General features: G+C 42.8%; 1 protein-coding gene across 3 annotated transcripts in view; it reads right to left on the minus strand.

Moving 5' to 3' along the window:
- ST7 (suppression of tumorigenicity 7) overlaps positions 1–20,313 on the minus strand; it is a 152,217-nt gene that overhangs the window by 131,327 nt on the left and 577 nt on the right. The window lies entirely within an intron of this gene.

Raw genomic sequence — 20,313 nt, forward strand, 5'->3', positions numbered from 1 at the left:
ATTCCTCAGACTTTGCTTTCAATGATATGAAATTGGCTTTGCAACAACCCATGGTTATTCTCAAGGGTCTCCCAGCTTGGCCTTACTCTCCCAAGTGGCAATGACGCTAGGTTATCTCTTTTGCTCACCCCAAAGGACATCTAACACCTATTCACATCCAGCTTTCAGCACTCCCCAGAGCCCCCAAGGAACATCAGACAGAAGGGTTTGTCCGAGGCTTCAGCCACCTACAGAGCTCCAGAGGAACCTCCAAAGCATGACAAACTAAATCTGACAGCATTTTTAGTAAATTGTGTTTTCCATTAGCTACAAGAGCTATAAAATTAAAGCTTCTGGTCAGTCAATGCCCTTCTGTTTCCATTTACGGTTAAGAATGCAAAAACTTGTCTGTAATTTCTTTCCCAAACTCTCCTCAGACTGTTCCAATTTGGGGACAGAAATCAGTCTAGTCAAAAATATTTTTAAACAATGTGGTTTATTTATAATTGGAAAAGTGATCTTAGTAATCATCAAAATTACTAGAAGTTACTAAATTTAAAACACAACGACTGCATTTTCTTCTCTCCCCATACAGAGCAACAGATTGAGCAGAAAATCTGAGCACTGCTGTACACAGCTCAACAGAATCCCCTCCCTCCACCAACAGCTGCAGCCACAGTCAGAAAAAAAACCCAATAAGCAAAAAAAACCCAAACCAGCCAAACACACACAATGTTGGGAATGGCAGAGAATATGAAATACATAGTCTCTTTTATGTAGTGTAGTTCACCTATACTTTATGAGTACTATCACTCAATCCAAGAGAGATGATTGTATAAGAAAATGTAGCAGTGAAAATAAAAATTGTAAGATTAAAAAAATCTGTATTGTGTAGGTCACATAAGAGTTAAAGTAGAAGGGATACTGTACGTGTATGTAGAATAAAGAAGCAGAATGGCAATAAAGCAGCCATTCCATCAAATAAGCTGAGAACTGTACAAGAAAACAGGCTTTCATTAAGCACATAATTTACTTAAAACAGTCACTATGAAAAGATGATGCTGAAGTCAAGAACTAGCAAACTCAAAATTGGAATTACAACAAGACCGCCCAGAAGAGTTACAAAAGCAAAGTAAAGTGGCAAAATTGCATGTGAAAGTAAATTTCAGATGAAGGAGGAGAGGCAGATTACGACTGGCATCTGCTCATGAAGAGTTATTTCACATTGTCTGCTGCATCTGGTATTACCTGTTCTCAGAAAAAAAAGAAATACACCAACCTCCCACCTCCTCCAAAAGAACACTAGAAATGCCCCGTATGACCGTACCCCGGCAGTTCCTATGTTCTGCATAGTTTCTGAAGCACAGCCTGCTGGCACACAGAAAAACTCCTATGCTGCTCAAAAATACCAAGAACACATTAAAAACCCCTGCTCTACAGATAACAAGAATCTGTTTCATGATTTGCAGAGTACCCTGAAGAAGCTTTCAACATGCATTATATTATGTTTGAACAGCAGACTGTCTTTTCTTCCCAAGTTAGTACCACAACCCATCACGCTTACTCCAGCTATGTGACACTCTGCAAAAGCAAGACTAAGGCTGTGGTCTGACAGGTATTTCTGGCTGCAGGTCAGGCGTTAAGTGCTTTTTTTCACTGTGAATGCCTGTCGTCAACGCTCTCCCCTACCTGGGGTAACTCCCAAGGGTCTGCTGGCCTAACAGCCCGGCAGTCGACCTACATGCCAGCCCTGCCTGAGGGATGGAGGTCACAACCAGAACCAAGCAAAACAGCTGTTACCAAAGTGTTTGAGTTAAGTGAGATCACTTTGTCTTGCCACATCTGTCCAGCTGTAACACCTGGTTTTGGAGCACAAGTCCGGTGGGCACTAGCAGTGAGGCATTTCCCATAGGAGGCTTCAAGCGCGTTGGCTTTCACGTTGAATGAAATCTAACCGTGACTCAGTTGGTTTTTACTCTCTGTTCCCAGGTGTGGTCAGGGCTGCTTAACAGCCAGGGATTCCTTTGCCTTTGCAGCAATGTTAAGATTTTGCCTCCACTAAGATTTTACAGCAGTATTGCAAGTGGGTGTTAACTATGTTGCATGAGGGAGAGCGAGACAGAAATCACTGTTTTGGTAATGAAGACACTGCTTCTCAGTAATCTCTAGATGCCAGTCTCCAGCTTATTAAGCACAATCACCCATTCTCACATACAACACGCTGAACTCATGCGTCTGATCGCTGCAAATGAACTTTCATGGCAATTAAACCCCATCCTTCCCACCTATTTATTTTCAATCAAAGGACCTTTGCTAGGAAAGCAGGCAGCCTAGTTCCGAGCATGAGTAGAAGAGATTAAAATATATGCTAGCAAAGATGCAATACATTTTGCATTATCTGCGATTGCTCCTCCAGGATGTCATAGAGGATGCAAGTATGGAAAGAAAGTTTTATATTCTCACTCTCCCCACAGAGCTAGATGTCAGAAGCTTTTCACCTATATTTGCTTCCAAGTTGTAAAAAGAAAGAGACACGTGGATTTTGAACCTTTTCCATATCATTGTCTTGCGTTTCTTCACGTGCCACGGAACTTGGGAAGGGGCCACGGTGATATGGCTAAAGCAAAAGAAAAGTAAATTCAAACACAAGTGGAGGGGGAGCACGAGAGAAAGCACTCATTTAAGATCTGGAGAGCAAATGAGAACTTGACACTCAAATGATACTGGGCAACACTTGAGAAATAAATCAATAAACCAGGCATTACTTGGCTTTTTCTTTACATACGAAGAATTGTTTTTCATGCAAAAAAATGCAGTGAGCCCCACTCATATTTCATGGTCACTTATATGTTCCCAGCTTCAGATGTTACAACACCATTGGACAAATTTAGCTGTTAAAAGTACTTCCATAGGAAGCTACTTAAATTTCTTTTAATTCTTCTGACCTTGCCATTGCTGTACGGCATTAGAAGGTGTGGTAAGCTAAGGAAGGGCCAAGGGCTTGTCTACCAAGGCAGGTATTTTTTAAAAGTCACTGCCCTTCCAATTAACATGTTATTTTATACCATGTAAAATGCAAGAGAGGACAAGGCTGAAATATATATTATGCGAAGAGACGTAGGAGATGACTCACCAGAACAGAACACCTATCCCTACGCCTTTGATTTTCAATGATGTGAGTTGCTGGTAGCCATAGAAATTTATTTTCTTGTTTTCTCTTCTTGAAATCTCTCTAAAATCTTAGTTAAGCTGCTGCCTTCATAGACACTAACTAATACTTTTATTCCATTTATAAATATCTGTCATAAAAACACACCACAGCTGAGACTGCTCTTACTCAAATACTTTACAGACAAAAATTTTGAGTCTTTGAATTGCTTCTACCTAGTATGCCTCACTGTAAGTCTCCTTAGCTGAGGCAGTCCCTGACTTACAATAAGCCATACACAACACAAATCAATTTAATAACCATGAAGCAGGTGGGCACCTGACATTACAAAACACTGAGACCTGCTTGGCACTTTGTAACCTATTCTAAACCATACCTGCAATACTATTTTTCATCCTTTATTGCTCACATTTATCTTTGGTCTGTCTGGATAAATCACATAAAGGTGGGAGCTAGCATTTAACACACAGCCGTATAGAGACTAGTCACCTGAGCACCAGTCTAGTTGAAATTCCCCAAATAAGCTCATGGATCAAAGGCCAATGAAGCAGACGTGAGGTATTCCAGAGGCAGTTGATGTTGAAGAGTCTGTTTTAACTGTCTGAGCAGCTGCAACCACCTACATACTGCTATTTTTAAATGATGCTACTGTGCATAAACAAAATATCAATGGCAGTCCAGAGAATGAACACAAGCAGCTAGAGAAGAAACTGAATGAAAAGAACCAGAGCTCAGTCAATTTGATTTATAAAAGAGCAATGATTTATAAAAGAACAATCTGCTATACAGTTCTTTTAGCAAGGGAGACATAAGCTTCTAAGGAAAGAGATGACTCCTTTCCTGACAAACCCTTGATAAAAAATGTCAAATGCTAAAAGTTAGCAACATACTTATTCCTCTTTCATAAAGACGATATTGAATCAAAGGGATCATTTTTTAAGACGTGTATCAGTGTCCCTAGTTGCAGGTGCCTGAATGGATCAGCTGTAGGGGGAGGGGGGAGATAAAAAATCCCCTAAACTAGCATGAGTTTTCCAGAGCCTTAAAAATGACAGGCAGGGAATTTTAAGCCTGTAAAAATGCTTTGTTGAGGCAGCGGGGTGAGCAAAGGCAGGCAGGCTGGTAGCAGTTACCTCCTCAGCACTTCAGTGTAAATTGTCCCCGCTGCCTTAAAGCCCGCAGGAGCACTGACACACAGTTGCAGCACCCATCACCGCAACTGCTTCAAACTCTCGGTCTAGCTTATTTTGCGGTAATCGCTTCAGGAAGACTAATATGAGACATCTTAAGTCAACAATTAGTCTTCTAGTCCTGCATTTTCCATTTTATTGTTCAACTTTAAATAACCTGTCTTTATGGCAGTCACCATTCTTCCTTCCATTTACTGTAGCCCAGGACCTGGCTCTCATGAACCTCATCTTTCATCTGACCTTGTGAAAGCAATCTAGAGGGCCACCTCACAAGCAGGCTTCTGAAGGTTGAAGGTGGGACTTGACTTTGCCTTACAACTACATCAGCTGTGGGATGGCCTTACAACTGTATTTCTTACTGTGACTGTGTTCAACTTAATACTTCCTTTCTGCAGAGAACTTGATGCAATGTAAAATGACTGCTATGGATCTCCATTTGAGTATGAAGTGGCTCCATCACTTTCACAAGTTTGCTGCATGGGGCTGGGCTGTGTGTCCATGCGTCCACTATTGGACACTGATGGCAACCCTTTGTCAGATCTCTGAGACACAAACAGACCTCAGGTTTTCCAGAGGTCGTTTCCCACAGGCCGCAGCCGCCTCTCCTTGTCCCCGGATGCCTCCTGCGTCTTTAACAGGATGCCATCTAGTGCGTAAACTGCACATGGACTTTTCCACTTCTGCCCACGTTACCGCATTATCAAATGCAAAATGTGTTTAAGGCAGCCTCGGTGAGGCAGGCGGCAAGGCCCAGCTCAAGGGCTAGGGAAAGGACTGGAAGGGAATTAGCAAAGACAAGGGGGAAAAAAATACCTACACACCAATAGCGTAGAACAAAAGTCTGATCTTACTGTTCCCATCTGAACAGCAGCCACTAGGAAATGGAAGTGACTCAAATGCAAGTGCATCGGCTTCTAGTTAGTTTTCTGCATGATAAACATCTGCTGAATTGAAAGCATAATTTTATCCCCTTCATAAACAAATCCAACGAATCCTTTCTAACAAATTTATCTGCAACATGCCAAACGGCAATGTTAACGCCCTCTGTAAATAAAAATGCAGTTTATTTTGTTCACTATAAATTAAGAACAGAATTCAATCTTCAGACCGTTCCCAACTCCTGCCATGCAGCGCTGCAGTCCCCCGGCACGAGGGACCCATATTTCAATAACAATGTCGAGGACCCGGGTCGGCCAACGTTCCTCTTGCTGAACTACAGCACTCACTGAAGGCAAACACATTGTAACCAAACTTGTTTGAACTGGCATGTATTTTTGGTTTGTTATTATTTTATGGTGTTCTCGTATCTCTCATTAATATTAACTTCTATTCCAAACTGATAGCATAACTTCCTGCAAAGGCAATATCTACAACACACAGCACAGAATCGCACTAACGAACGAGTAAAAGGATATTGTGCCATTGTAGATGCACATATTATATTGTATATCAGATATTTAATGATTTTCTTACAGTTAGCAAAGCCCTTTCTGGTTTATTACTATGCTTATTATAAAGAGTATATAAATAAGCACGTGTTAATAAGTAAACTGATGGCTGACTCAAGCATCTAGGTGATGAAATACCACGGGTGCTTCTGAAAACACTGCCGTGTAGATAGAATTCCAGCCTGTGCATTTAAAATACATACCCCAAATAAAGTAATGCTAAAAAGCGGAACAGAGAAGATACTTTCAAAACTGATTTATTCTCACCTTAAAGACCAAAGGCGGATAAAAATCTAAGGAGGGAGGGGGGAAGGAAGAGGACAGAGCCCTTAGTTAAAGGGTGGGCTCAGGTACAGCTGGTGAGGACACAGCTATATGCTACTCCTTCCATAGACAAATAAGAATACATTCAGAGAGCTGTCCTGACATGAGACACATCCCTACCTACTCCATCAACGTAATGGGTTTCTGATCCTTATGCAAGGAGAAAGTTTCTGAAGGGCTAAGCCGAGGACCACCGCAGCCACAGCCTGCCGTGCGAGGGGATGTCGCCTCCCCCCCAACACCACCAGCCCCTTCGCTCCTAAAACAAAGGCCTTTGTGAGAAAAGGCTTCATAAAACTTCATTGCTCCTGGCATCCTTCTCCCTTAAATGCTTCTCTGTCACATTACATTAGAAAAGGAGAAGAAACGCAAAACTAAACAAGGGAGATTTTGGTTGGCAGGCCTTTCGTTATTCATTTACTGTTTATTATTGATTTTTGTGCCCGTGCAGAAGGGTCACGTGCATGCGTGCTGGAGAGAGGATGACGGCAGTTTACAGAGGGTTGTGTATGTAAGGGAGGGAGCTCAATGCCCAGAGAGGCTCTCCATGGATTCTCCCCGTGCTGGGTTGTTAGCTTGGTTGTTTTTAAACAAAGAAAGCCTCCAGTGTTCACCCTGGGCTAAACCAGCAACCCCTCTCTGTAGCTCTGAGTCCAAGCTGTACGGGTCCACTGCAAAGATGCAAAGGGGTCGTAATCTGGATAAGAGGACCCAAGATCCCACCATCTTGGGTGATCCCAGGGTGGCAGTCGCCCTCCCAGTGAACCAGGCTGGGTCAGCATTTAGAGCTGCTGAACCGCCGAACAATAACCGAGCGGCAGCTGGTCTCGTTTGCATCTACAAACAAAATGGCCCCTCACGGCCCTGAGGTAAAGCGGAACGTATAGAGGTGTACAAACCCACGCATTTCTGCCATCCACTAAGAGGAATCCCACCTTACCTAGGGAAGGACAGATCTGTAACGAAGATATTATAGGATATTTATTTCAAGCCTGTATTACTAGCTGGCCTAAGGAAAGCAGCAAACAATGCTGACTAGGCCTGCACATCACTGACATCCCAACTGACAGACCATTTCCAGACCTAGACCGTCAAACACAAGGGGGACAGAACTATATAATTATTCAGTACCTAAATAAACAAGTTGCCTAATAAGGGTGTTGTTCCATAATCAGTCATTGCCAGCTTGAATGTGGCCTGCAGAAAAATTGGGATCTACCAAGATCTACCTGAGTTTTAGAAGACAGTAGAATAGTACTTGAAGCACCCAAAATTTTCAGCTGAGTGATTTACTAATTACTGGGTTTGACTTATGTCGTGTAAAATTTGTCATATTGTCAGAAAGCTTAAAATACCTTGTAAACCCAAAAATTTATCTTGCAACTTCAAGAACTTCAAAAAATGTGTGGGAAGATAACTGATTAAAACTCTTTAAACATAAAAGCACCTGAGAAACTTCGCAGCTTAGGTTTAGACAAGTCAGCTTTTTTTAAACACATAATACTCACTGAAGATCTTTATTTCATGTTGTCTAACCTGCACTGCTGTCAGTTCTCAGTTTCTTGATACCCATGATGTTCCAAACACAGGAAGGCAGCAAATGTGCAGACTTATTTCAAATTGCTGGGGGGTTTTTGGGAGTCATCCATGTTAAATACCTTCTTCTACCAGGACCTAATGTCAAAAAACTCTCAGAGCAACACAGTAATTTCATCAGAGTCAGCAGGAGCTTTGCCATCTGCCTCAAGGAGGCCAGAATTGCAACACAGACTTCTCAAAATAACCATGGCAAGTTAAATTCCATTTCTACCTCGTAGATACCAATCTATCAGCTGAGGCTTTAATACAAAGCAACATCAGCCCTGTACAAGTAACCCCACCAAGACCTGGGAAGTTCAAACATTCCCATCTGCTTTGGCAAGGACAAAAGGCACAGAAATAAAACCGTATCTGCTAGAAGTCAGAGTTATACCTTAAGAGTTGTATAAAAACACTTAATATATATACCAAAATAAACACAGTAAACCAGTAAGATTACTTCAACAAAATAAAAAATGAGACAGCAAGGTAAGAAATAGGATACAGCAGTCCCAAAAACAAAGTGAACACTTACTTTGCTTTTGAATGGGAACAAAACTGTCGAATGTGGAGGAAAAAAGATATAAAAGTGAGTGCAAGAAAAGAGATATTGTGACAGGAGAAACAGAGGTATAATTCAAAGAGCTTAACACGTTCAAGACACGGCTGAGTGTGAGACGAAGGGAATATGCATAAATCACCTCACTGAAACAAGTGGCATTTGAAAACCAAGCCCAGCATCAAGAGAGTTTTAATAAACTGATGAAACTCCCCATACTATGCCAGAATACCTCATATTTCTATATTTGATATACAGACCCAGCCTACTGCACTGCTGACAAAGCAGTACTATGTGAAACTTCAGAATTTTAAAGATAACAATAAATTAAGCAACAGAGGTAAATGAAAAATTGGATGAAACACAAAATAAATAATTCATGCCAGACCAAACAGATGTGTCTCTTTATTAAAAAATAGCTAGTTTTCTAGCCAAGAAAAATGAGTAGCTCTAAACTGTCTGGATTTCAGTAAAGTATTTGACAGTGCCATAGGAAGTTAGTTAAAATAGGAGACGTGAGGAAGAGAGGGAGGAACTGGCAGAGATGGAGAAACCTGCAGCTTGCCTGGGAGCGCTGGGCTAAGAGAAGAGCCCGTGAGCTGTCAACTGAACTTTACTGAATATTTTCATTACCAAAACCAGAAGGCAGCTGGTAGGAGCTGCCAGAGAAACTGGATCAAAGTTAATGGTGCAAAGGGCAAGGGAGCAGGAAGGGTTTCTGCTCGCAGCTGGTCAGCTGGTGTGACAGGTCCACATCTACTATAGACCACATACTGCTACGACCACCAAGGAGGTACCGACACAAAAAAAAAGAAATTTTAATCATTTGACTACACCACAAAATATTTCTAGTGGAAGGCAAGAAAGATGAATTACACTACATAAGGCAGTTAATGAAGCCTTACCTTTGGGTACAGCATACAACGCTGGTTACCCAATTACGAAATGGATGAAAAAAAATGAAAGAGCAGAGTATTACTAGTATGATCAAGGCCATCCAGCCGTTTTAGCAGAGCAGGATAGGACAGCCTAACTGACTCAACCTCACAAGGGGAGGATGGGGAGGGAAAACCCCATGTAAGGGCACTGGGAACCAGTCCTTGTGGCGGTGGTGCAGTTTCTGAATGAGAGAGCTGTCATGAGAGCAAATGTGTGCACACCAGCCATGACTACATCTGGGCTGGAGTAAGACCAAGGTTACTAACCATCAGAGCTATCAGGTTCCAGAAATATCTTCCAGTGCAGTGGTTTATGGGAAGATAATGTAAAATATGACTGAGGACTGGAGTCAGGGACCCAGAGAGCCCCATCCACCTCTAGTCCCACACAACACAGCTCCTACCTGCTCCTCACGAGAGGCAGGGCCCTACGCTAGGACATCAAGGGTGAAAACCCTGGTTCCCACAGAACCACAAAACACCCCCGACTGTAACAGTGGCCAAATCCTCGCTTGCCAGGTCTAGGCAAATCCTGCAGTCTGGGCATCTTCATGAGTCCTGGAGCTAACGAGAGCTCCTCATGGCAGTCCTGGAGCTAACGAAAGCTCCTCATGGCTTGCATTCCCCCCAAGACTACATGGCTTCTGAGGCTGCTGCTAACACAGCTGTGCTCAGCACTTTAAAACCATGGACTGTCGACAAGGCTTTCTGGAGGGAAATCCAAGTTAGGAGTATGTAGGGCAATATTTACTGCTAAGGAAATTCTCCTGTGCTTTTATCATTCCTCTTTTGTCCTAACCCAAAGAGCTGGATGGATGGACACAGGGACCAGGAGACACTGCTACACCAGCCAATGCAACACGGTACAGAAGCCTACTCCTATCAGGCAGATAAATCCACAAAGTCAACCTCTGTCGAGGAGACACTTCTACCCCTAAAAGCAGTAGGTCTGCATCAGTGCAGCCCTCCATGAGACCTCCTCAGCTCCTTCTCTCCACAGGTAGGGCTCGTCAGCTCAGCCACAGCATCCTGCTGCTGCGCAGAGTCAGCTTCTGCTCGAGAAGTGGTTTGAGTCGCACTTGGGACACTCTGTCCCCTCATCCCCTGCACAGGGTGAGACAGGTTGGGACACTCTGTCCCCTCGTCCCCTGCACAGGGTGTGACAGGCCAGCTGCATGCCCTCTCCTAAGGGGGTCTTGGTTTAACCTTGTCTCTGAGGAAATGACTATTCCGGGACTTTAAGCTGAGATTTGCATAAAACATACCGGCTGGGCATGATGCTATCAAGTTCACTTCGGAATTAAAAATAGCAAGAGAAATTTCACATGGAAGATTAAGTGCATTAGTAGATCATATAACCTCGCTCCAGACCAAGCCATACTGTAAACCATTTTCAGTCCTCAGCATAAAACATACAGGCAGTGCCATCAAAACATTTAGTTATGTGAAGATCAACATCTACGGATCTCTCAGGTTACAAGCACATTTTCTTGAGAAATGCATGTCAGTCTTACAAAATAAAACAACAATGACGATAACATTTCTTGTCCTTTAAATCTGATCTCTGAGTGTCTTGCGGCTAAGCACAAGACCTAACATATCAACCTAACAGGCTTGACATTTAATAAGCCAAGTTTATTTCTAGAAAGTGAGCTGGAAATTGAATCTCATGGTTGCAGTTGGCACACTGTGCAGAAGAATAATTTCATTTTTGCCCTATAGCTTTCATCCTTCTAATTGGTATATTCAAGTGTACTTAATCACTTAAGCATGGACCCTACCGCAGTGATAAATCTTCAGTTTAGACTCCACAATAATAAATCTTTGTCTTCTCACAGCAGCTGGCGAGTTTTGATTTGGACTTTGAATTTAGGTCCTTTCCTCAGGCTTAACAGTAACAACTTGTTTGTTCTGTCTGATGAAAGCGTGACATTAACTCTTGTCTTTAAATGCATTATCCTTGCTTAAGCTTAGCGTTCTCGGTGTTAAAATCGATTGCCCTTCTGCAGCGCCCAACTAAGAAACACACACACAAAAAAATCCAATTAGCCTGTGCTGGGAGTTTACAAAGCAACTTTCACTCATTAGTATTTACACAGCATCACTGGTCCACACGACACTTCACAGACACGAGGACGAGCTGGAGTTTATAATACAATCTTTCAATAGATGCCTCCAGTGCCACAAAGAGCTAATTTAAAAACAGGTGGAAGGAGCCTTCAGACACCCCCTGTAACAGCCAACGGAGGAGCAACATCCCCACCAGCACCTCACAGTCTGACCACAGGACCAAGCTAGGTTTTAGCTTAAATTCTTTGACAAATGCCCTAAATATGTTCCTGAAGTAGCTCCGGTAAAAAAAGGTGAAACTTAGATGCGACCATCAAATTGCAAGAGGGAATTTTGCCTTTGGACTGAAGATACTGGGGACTTTATCCCCTGTTTTGCTATAGGCTTCCTGCAGTACCTTGGTAAACTGTTTGTGCCCCAGTCATTAAGAATTCTTGTCCCTTAATTACCTTTGCAGTAAACCCCTGGACGTATGCTTGTAAATCATGCCATTAAAGATTTGCAGGATTGGGGTCTTACTTCCCTGTGCCTTGGTTCTCCCTGTACAGTTTAACATAACTCTCAGTCGTATTCAACATACCAACAGATGTCTGGAGTAAGGGCTTATTTTGTTAAATATAAAACGACTTCTTAAATAATTAGCCTTGTTATAAGACAGCTGAATCCTGACTTGCCCCACGAAGGACAATATCATCATCATTTTCTGACAGGGATGTTCATTGCTGTAGACTGAAGTCCAGAAGAATCTGCTCGGTCATCCAACATAAGTCACCCCTTAGGTGGTTTTATTTGCTTTACCTCTTGCCAACAAGACAAATAACTCTCCCTTAAGCACAGAGTTTGCCAGCTGACCAAGCTGCACGCAGAAACCCTGGAACTGGTGGGGACGGCACTCTGGCACGTGCACAAGAGTCCTGGCACATCCAGGGACGATGGGAGCCGCCGTGCTTGCACAACGCACCTGCACGCCGTCAGCAATTGCTTCCAGCTGGGTGTTGGGTTTTTTTTTTTAATCTCAGCATGATAGCGTTTTTACTAGTCAGCTCTCCTGTTTATCACAGGCCATTAGGTTTTGTTCCCGTTCCCATTCCCCCTCTATTGAGCTTGGCAATCCTCATCACACTGACGGTCTTGATACCATGACAGCCAAAGCTGTAAAACCATCACCTGCCCTAGCAGCCGGGTCCAAACGCACACATCTTCAAAAATCTCTATTAAAAAAATACTTTCCATGTGAATTCCTCTGGATTCAGCTTGCAGCCACCCACTCCTCTATGGTTTGTCTCCCCTACATTAAAGGCTACGTTAGTACCTGCTATTTCCTTCCCATCACACAGTTTACAGTGTGAGCAACCACCTCTCAGTTCTTGGTTTCTATCGAAGCGAGGGCACGGCACGCAGCGTGTCTCACAGCCAGGCTGCTTCTTCAGACCACAGATGATTTGTCTCCAGTTCTGCCAAGTGTAACACATGCATTTAAGCTCCAAATATTTAGGAAGCTCACTATATGTTTGTCAACTGGATTAAAGCTCTTACTCTTCCTTAGCTACTGTCAAATTGCTTCTGTAGCTTTTCTGTGATTAGATGAACGGTTTGAGCTTCCTTACGCTATCCATGTATTTTTCCTAGATTCTGCGTAATTCCTCTCAGAGATGCTGCAGTTTTCAGAATCCATTTTAAAACACAGGCACCCCCAAAAACCCCTGTTTTGTCCAACATCATCTTCCTAATTCCTGCTAGGTGTTGCTCTCCAGGCAGGTATCCCATCCTTCTGTCTTTCACTTAAGGTACATAAAATTGGTGCAGAATTATGTATTTCTCTCTTTTCAGTCCTTTAGGCACTGACACCACTTAGCACTTCTTGTGTCTTTCACAAATGCAAATTTAGCACCTAGATTTTTGCATTTGCTTTGTTTACAAAATAATCACAGGGGAAAAAAAAAATAATCTATTTCACATTTTTCCTTTCCTTTTAATTTAGAATTGTAGTATTTTCACAGCCGCTCAGACAATTAGGACGTGCGACCTCTGTGAACGGCTAATGTTCTTTTGGGCTAAATTTATCCGGGCACTCAGTGGATCCTTTGAGAAAATCCCACTACATATACGCAGTTTTAGGAGCACTTCTTAAGATTTTCATCGGCACACGGAGGACATTAGACTTCAGTTAGAAGCTGGCAGTACAACTCCGTGTAGCATATCAGCCAGTGTTACAGTAAGCTCACTCAAGATTTTATCAAATATTATTTTGAAGGCTCTGGCTTACATATTTCCCCTGAAATATTGGCTGCAAATCTTCTAGAGCTTTTTTAGTATGAAAGTCAGTTTCTTAAAGAAGTACTTTCTGAAAACCTAGCATCTGCTACAAACTTCACTCAGTTCCCTGCATTTGATGCTGATTGAGAAATTAAGCTAAATCAAAAAATTCAAACCTATGAAGAAATGTCAAAATTCGTAGAAAACAAATGTCCTCCTGTATCATTGTACTCTATGTCCATCAGGAAATGATCTATCAAGTTCTGTTAGGGATTTCCCCCCCATTTTGTTGCAAGAATCCCAAGTTTCATCAATAAAGACTCTTGTCAAAAATGGCATGCTTCTTTCATGCACATTGTATTATTTTTCCAGAAAAATTTAAGAGAGAATTTCCAAGCATACCATGCTGAAAATACGTCCGTAAAATGGTTAAAATCTGCTGTACAATAACCTCTTGAATACTAGCCTATATCCAGGCAGCAACTAATTTTTTGCCAAACCCAAAAAAGCAGGCCAGAGAAACCTCTAACATCCAAACCCCGTCTGGAGGCTCAGCAGCGCTACAAATGCTTGGCGGTGCTATAACTGATACAGCTGAAGACAGAGGTTAACAGTAAACAAAACAGTGTTTAATTCCATTAGGCACTGCAGAAGAATAAACTCAGAATAAACTCAAATATTTAGAAAGGACTTCCCTGACATTCTGAGAAACACAAAAATTAAAAGACAAGTGATTTGGTGTCAGTGGGCAAACTATCTATATGTAACTGATATGGTTTATTTTATGAAATCCATATGCAGAATTATTGATGACCTTGGCAGAAGTGGTCACGTATTTAAAATTTTCCTTTCGACTGTTTAGTTCATACAGAAAAAAAAAAAAAAAAAGAAAAAAGAAGTCAATACTGCACTAGCAGGGAGTTACGAGTTTCTCCATCCCCTTTTGGTGGCATAGGAATTCTGCTCCAGGTCTTCTGTGGTCACATCACCACACTCACTTCTGTGGTTCACAGAGCAGACACTTACAGAGAAACCCATCATGACAGCAGATGACTTTCATAGAAGGCCAAGCAACTACAAGCAAGTCCACAAACGTAAAAATAACTGTCCTTCAGTTTTTCTCAAAAGAAAAAAGCTGTTCACTCATTTTTAATCCATTTGAAATTCCCTGGCCTTCATCAGGTTAATGTTTTCCAACCCTCATGATTAGCTTCCCAGGCTTAAATTGATGAAGGGGAATGGCACCTCCTGACTGCGCTGTCAAGATGCTATCGCAGCAAACACACACACCGCGACACGCACCGTGGCTACGGCAACCAAGCACATGGCACAGATGCCAGCAGCCACACTCCCTGGCCAAGGAGGACGAACCCCCAGGTGTCTGGTCCCAGCCCCACACCAACAAGAAGCCTTCTGTCCTAAGAGTGGTTTATCACCGTAGGTCCACGCACAGGCAGCTCCGGATGGCCAAATGTCGCCAGCAGAAAAAAAGCGACTGTTAGTTAAATTTTAATAACAGGCGAATGTTTGCTGCTGCTACTTGAATTTGAGACAATGGGAATAAGTAGTTACTTATTTCTCACTTTGCAACCTATCGGAGCACACTGCAGCGGTGCCCAGCATAGATCGGCAAGGTCAGGAAGGCCAGAAAGGGAAGATCAGAAAGATGAGATAAGCTTCACTGACAGCAACCAACCACCACCCCAAGACAGCACAGCCTAAACCCGAGAGGCATGCTCCACCTCTTCATTTCCCTCAGTATTTCTGCTTATGGAGTCACACCCAGCTTTCTTGCACAGTTAAATACCAGAGATTTTTCATAAAATGAGGGTTCAGTGAGACAGAAGTGGTCTGAGCGTTTTATTTACCAAAGCCCGTGCCATGTACGCATCAGTAAACGCATCTGAGGTGGACCAGATCACCATAGCATCCGGCTGCTCAGAAACCCCTCAGTTCTGTGTCTTCAGAGTTGTGGATGAAGTGCTGTTATCCTAATTTTACAGGGAAGAAAGAAGACACTCGGAAGACGTCCGCTCCGTCCTCCTGCCTGTGCACGCACAAATCCTGACTGTGAGGGAGTAACCTGGCCTTGGCCAGTGCCACACATCAGCCTCTCTCTTCCCCGCTCCAGATGGCCACCACCGAGTGCGGTGTTTCAGGCTCTGGGCTCTAAGAGAAGCCTCCTACATGGTCACAAATCCCACATTAATTAAGATCCTAGGTAAATATTCAGTAGGAACGTCAGAATAAAAAAAAGAAAAACACCACGTTCGCCAGAACACAACTTTGTCAGAACCACCAGCTCCTAACCAAGGTGATGTGGTTTTCCTCCTCCAGCTGTGGCTCTCCTGGGCTCGCTGACTTCGGGGGCCGGGAGGACAACACTACTTGCTTTCTTTCCTGCTGTAGGTTTCTAACCCTCCCTCCTCTAGATGTTCACCTGGTAACAGTGTGGGGCCTTGCTCCAGTGCAGCTGAAGAGGGATGTCCCACTGAAAGGAAATAATACTCTACAGACACTGACCGAGCTAGATTCAACACGGAGCTCATAGCCACATATTTATTATTCACACTTTTAGGAAATCATTTTTTCTGATTTCTCTACCCTCGTCAGCCCAAAGGTTTCCTCCTGTCTGCCTCATCACTAGCCAATTGTACTTAATTATTATTAAATCCATCTTTCTGCTGCACTTTGAAAGGATAAATAAAATCACCAGAAACTGTTTAATTTGTGGGACTCTCTCCTTCTTAGGATATGAATAGAAAGCCAAACTGTTATGTCAGGAAAAACAAGCAGGGTTGCACATTTTTAGAAGAGGTGTGTCTTAGTTCAGATTAACGTGGCATTCAGAAACTGTGCAAGTGCCAACAGGGGATGAAAATAAAGCTTGTTATATAAAATAATGAAGTTTATTTTAATTATTTTGGAATAAAATGATAACATCCACTTCCTGAACTACTTATTCTGTATTCAATATTTTAGCCTGGCCTATTAAGTCTCTTCTCTTGCTTCCTGGCTAATGGTGTGGTAGTGTTATAATAGTTCAAATGCCCCTATTCATAAAGGATTTTATGATTTCATTTGTATGTCAAGCTTCAACAAAATGGAAAAAAACCAACCCCATGAAACACCAAAATCACATTTAACGTGAATATTTCTATATGACAGACTAGCTCTCCCTTTGAGGATACCACAGGAATCTATTCCACTGAGGATACTGAAATTACGCTTGCCCCAGGCTGCGAGACCGTTCAAGCCTGGAAGCCCAGTGAGACACACGGGGTGACGGGCTTGCACTACCACACCTACCAAATGCTGGGGGCGTGCACATCCGTACAACACCAAAAGAGGGGGGAAAAGAGAAGCCCCACACTTCATCTTAATAAAACTTACCCCTAGAAGTGACCACTGGGCTTAGTGAAACCACCCGTAATTACTCTGACGGCCGTCGTCGCCCAGCCCACGGCCCCACCGAAAACCAATTTATCACAGAATCATAGAATGGTTTGGGTTAGAAGGGACCTTAAAGATCATCTAGTTCCAACCCCCGGATTTCAGGCTGTCTGAACACCAGTGACTCCTATTTCGCCATACGATTTAAAGACTTTCAGACATGGGAAAACCCAAAGGTTCCGATAGCAGCTGATCCACAGTTCATTAAAAATTAATGCCTAATAATGACTAAATTGAGTTTGCCCTCTGCTTCTAGTCATCTGTTCTTATTATTCCTTTCATGATTAAAAGGACATTTATTTCTCCCCCATGACAATACCTCCTTACTGTAATCCAGTCGTCTCCCAAGCGAAATCTCTTATTCTGATGCTTCTCTCCAGCCCTCAAATCGTTTTTCCACTATCTTCTCCAGCTTTTCAACTTCCTTTTAAAAATATTGACTTCAGGCATGGAAAAACAAACTCGCCCTGCAGTAGGAAGTGCCAGTCCCTCTGGTAGGTTACTCTGCCTTACATGCCACACTCGTCCTTCATATCACAGTGGCCCTCTGTCAACTCAGGTTCAGGTGTTTGATCTAAATACCTGAAGTCTTTTTAAAACCCTATTTCACTGGAGTGCACATCACACCTACGGAACCGCATTTCTCTCACTGGCTGTCTAAGCCCGCGTCTGGTAGGTACTGAAAACCAGTTTGTTTGGCCTCAACTCACCAGCAGATCCAGCTTGTTCTGGGAAAATGCCCAGTCACTGTTTTTAATCACCTTATTATTTCTTTACGTCATGCAGAAGTTTTAGTAGCAACATTTATACTATTATTTTCCCATCACTGAGATCCATTTGATTAGTATCACATCTGGGGCCATTTTCTGTGGTACTTTATGATCAACCTTAAACCAGTGACAGTATCCCACTGTGTGATCGATTGGGGAAAAAAAATCCGCACTAAATCAGATCAGTTTTAATCCATTCACAAAAGCTTTGAAAAACAAAGCAAAAAACCCCTCATGTTATTGCCAGTGCTGATTTTTTAATAAACCCCATTTAGGAACAGATGATGCATAAAGGCCATATTGTGCCTATTGTTCTCCCTTGGTAACTCATTTTCATCACACACTTTGGGATTTACTGGTAATTTCTTCAGTGTTTTTAACCCCCTCGATGCTTAGAACACACAGCTGTGAAAACCTCTCCCGTTTACAGATCTCATGCTGTCATTTTACTTGCATTTTGGGATGTTTCAACGAAAACCAAGATGACTCAGCTGAAGACGGACGGAGTAACATTTCAAATGAGAAAGTGCAGCAAGAATTAGCTCAAAAAATTCAAATTAGTTCAAATTACTAATTCAAATTAGTTCAAATTCAGGAAAAAAAATCAGAGGGGTTTGATTAGGTCTCAGATGGATGCCTGCCATTTTTTTCCAACAGTGAAAATGATAATATAAAGCATTCTGATGTTTTTGCTTGACAAGCGTGGCCTGCAATGTTTACCTGGGACATATGCACTACATAAATTATTAAGAATCAAGCAACAAGAATTACATCCTGCTCTAATCAGCGTGCAGCAACGTCAAAAGAAACAGGATACTTGTTCGAAGACGTATGGAGAAAATCTGACCAAAATTGTATTTAAAAGTCAGTTTTAATTGCGCTTACGCTTGAAGTGAAAATTGCAGCATGCTGAATCTTTTTCTTATTTTTTTTTTTTAATTATTCTTTGATGCTGGATTCGCCAAAGGCTTATCAAATGCGAACAGGCCAGAAAGACGGGCAAAGAGCACTCAGATAAGGTTCGGCTCCCCAGCAGCAGGGATGCCGCGTGGGTTACGGCTCGTCTGCCCCCAAAACAAACCGCCTTCTTCAGGGGAAGGGAATAAAATGATCACAGTAGATAGGAAGGAAGAATAAGCAATTTCAAGATAAAGACATAACTGCCCGATTCAGAGTGGCTAACACGACGTAAGTTACTGCTGATTCAGTATAGCAGTGACATAGTACCTTACTGAGCCTTAACAGTCAAAGCAAAGTCCACTGCAACAGTGATAATCTTCCACCAAACTCGTACCCTTACTACTTGTTATCCTGCAGAAGAATAAGCCGATATCTAATTTTTATCACATGCACAATAAAAGTTTTAATCCTGTTAAAAAAAAATAATGCTTGAGTATAACATAAATTGTACAAGAAAAGGTATTAATTCCACTCCATGTACTCCCCGAATACAAGCATATTCCCCATAATAACTGAGGTCCTTTTTTATGCTTCAAAGAAACAAAGAATTTTCCACAAAGACAATTCTCCTTTGGAATCCCTCAAACACACACATGCCACCCGCTCCTAAGAAAGCTCCCAGAAAGAACGAACTGCCCTGCAACTGGGTCTGTATTTACACACTTACTCCGTCGACATCAAAGATAAGCCTGTTATGGAAATGAACCGAGACCAGGCGCAGACGAGATGTAAATTACTTTTGGTTGCTCCTGACTTAGGCTCGTGAATTGAACAAGCTGTATATTTTTGCCCAAGCCCCTGAAATCCTCAGTCATTCTCAAAAGTACAGAAAAAGCAGGGCATTGTGGGGGGAACTAGCAGTTTTTCTATTTATCATAGAATGGTTTGGGTTGGAAGGGACCTTAAAGATCACCTAGTTCCAACCCCTCTGCCATGGGCAGGGACACCTCCCACTAGACCAGGTTGCTCAAAGCCCCATCCAGCCTGGCCTTGAACACTTCCAGGGATGGGACATCCACAACCTCCCTGGGCAACCTGTGCCAGTGCCTCACCATCCTCATAGTGAAGAATTCCTTCCTATCATTTACACAGTAAAACCAGGATAAACAGTTCAAGCCACTACTTGAAAATTAAACGTGGTTTGGTTTTGTTTGTTTTTTCCCTCAAAGAGCCTGCTAGTCAAAAATCACTACGTTGACTCCTTTAGGAAAAGTCCGGCATGAAATAACAACTCCAGAGAAGAGCAAGCTGGGCCACGGCCACAGCTCGCCCCCAACTCCTGAAGTCATCTTGACTCCTTTACCTCTTCTGGCAGGACACAAGAGGAGCCCGAGGAGCTCCTCCGAGTGCCACCACCGCCCTTACACCCCAGCAGAAGGACATCGCAGCATCCCTCCGGCAGCTCAACTCCAGCGGGCAGGAGAGAAGCGCTTACACCACCGGCAGCAGCTCATTTCTCTTAACCCGCCAACACACACACACGCACAAAAAAAAGCACTGGGGTGACACCGGGATCCCCCCAGCTTCCCCCCCCCCCCCCCCCCAACTTCTGCGGCACAACTCCCAAGGAGGAAACACGAGCTGAGCTATCTCTGGACCTTCAAGCACCAGCAAGCAAC

The sequence above is a fragment of the Larus michahellis genome, chromosome 1 (assembly GCF_964199755.1).
Source record: "Larus michahellis chromosome 1, bLarMic1.1, whole genome shotgun sequence".
NCBI classification, from domain to species: Eukaryota; Metazoa; Chordata; class Aves; order Charadriiformes; family Laridae; genus Larus; species Larus michahellis.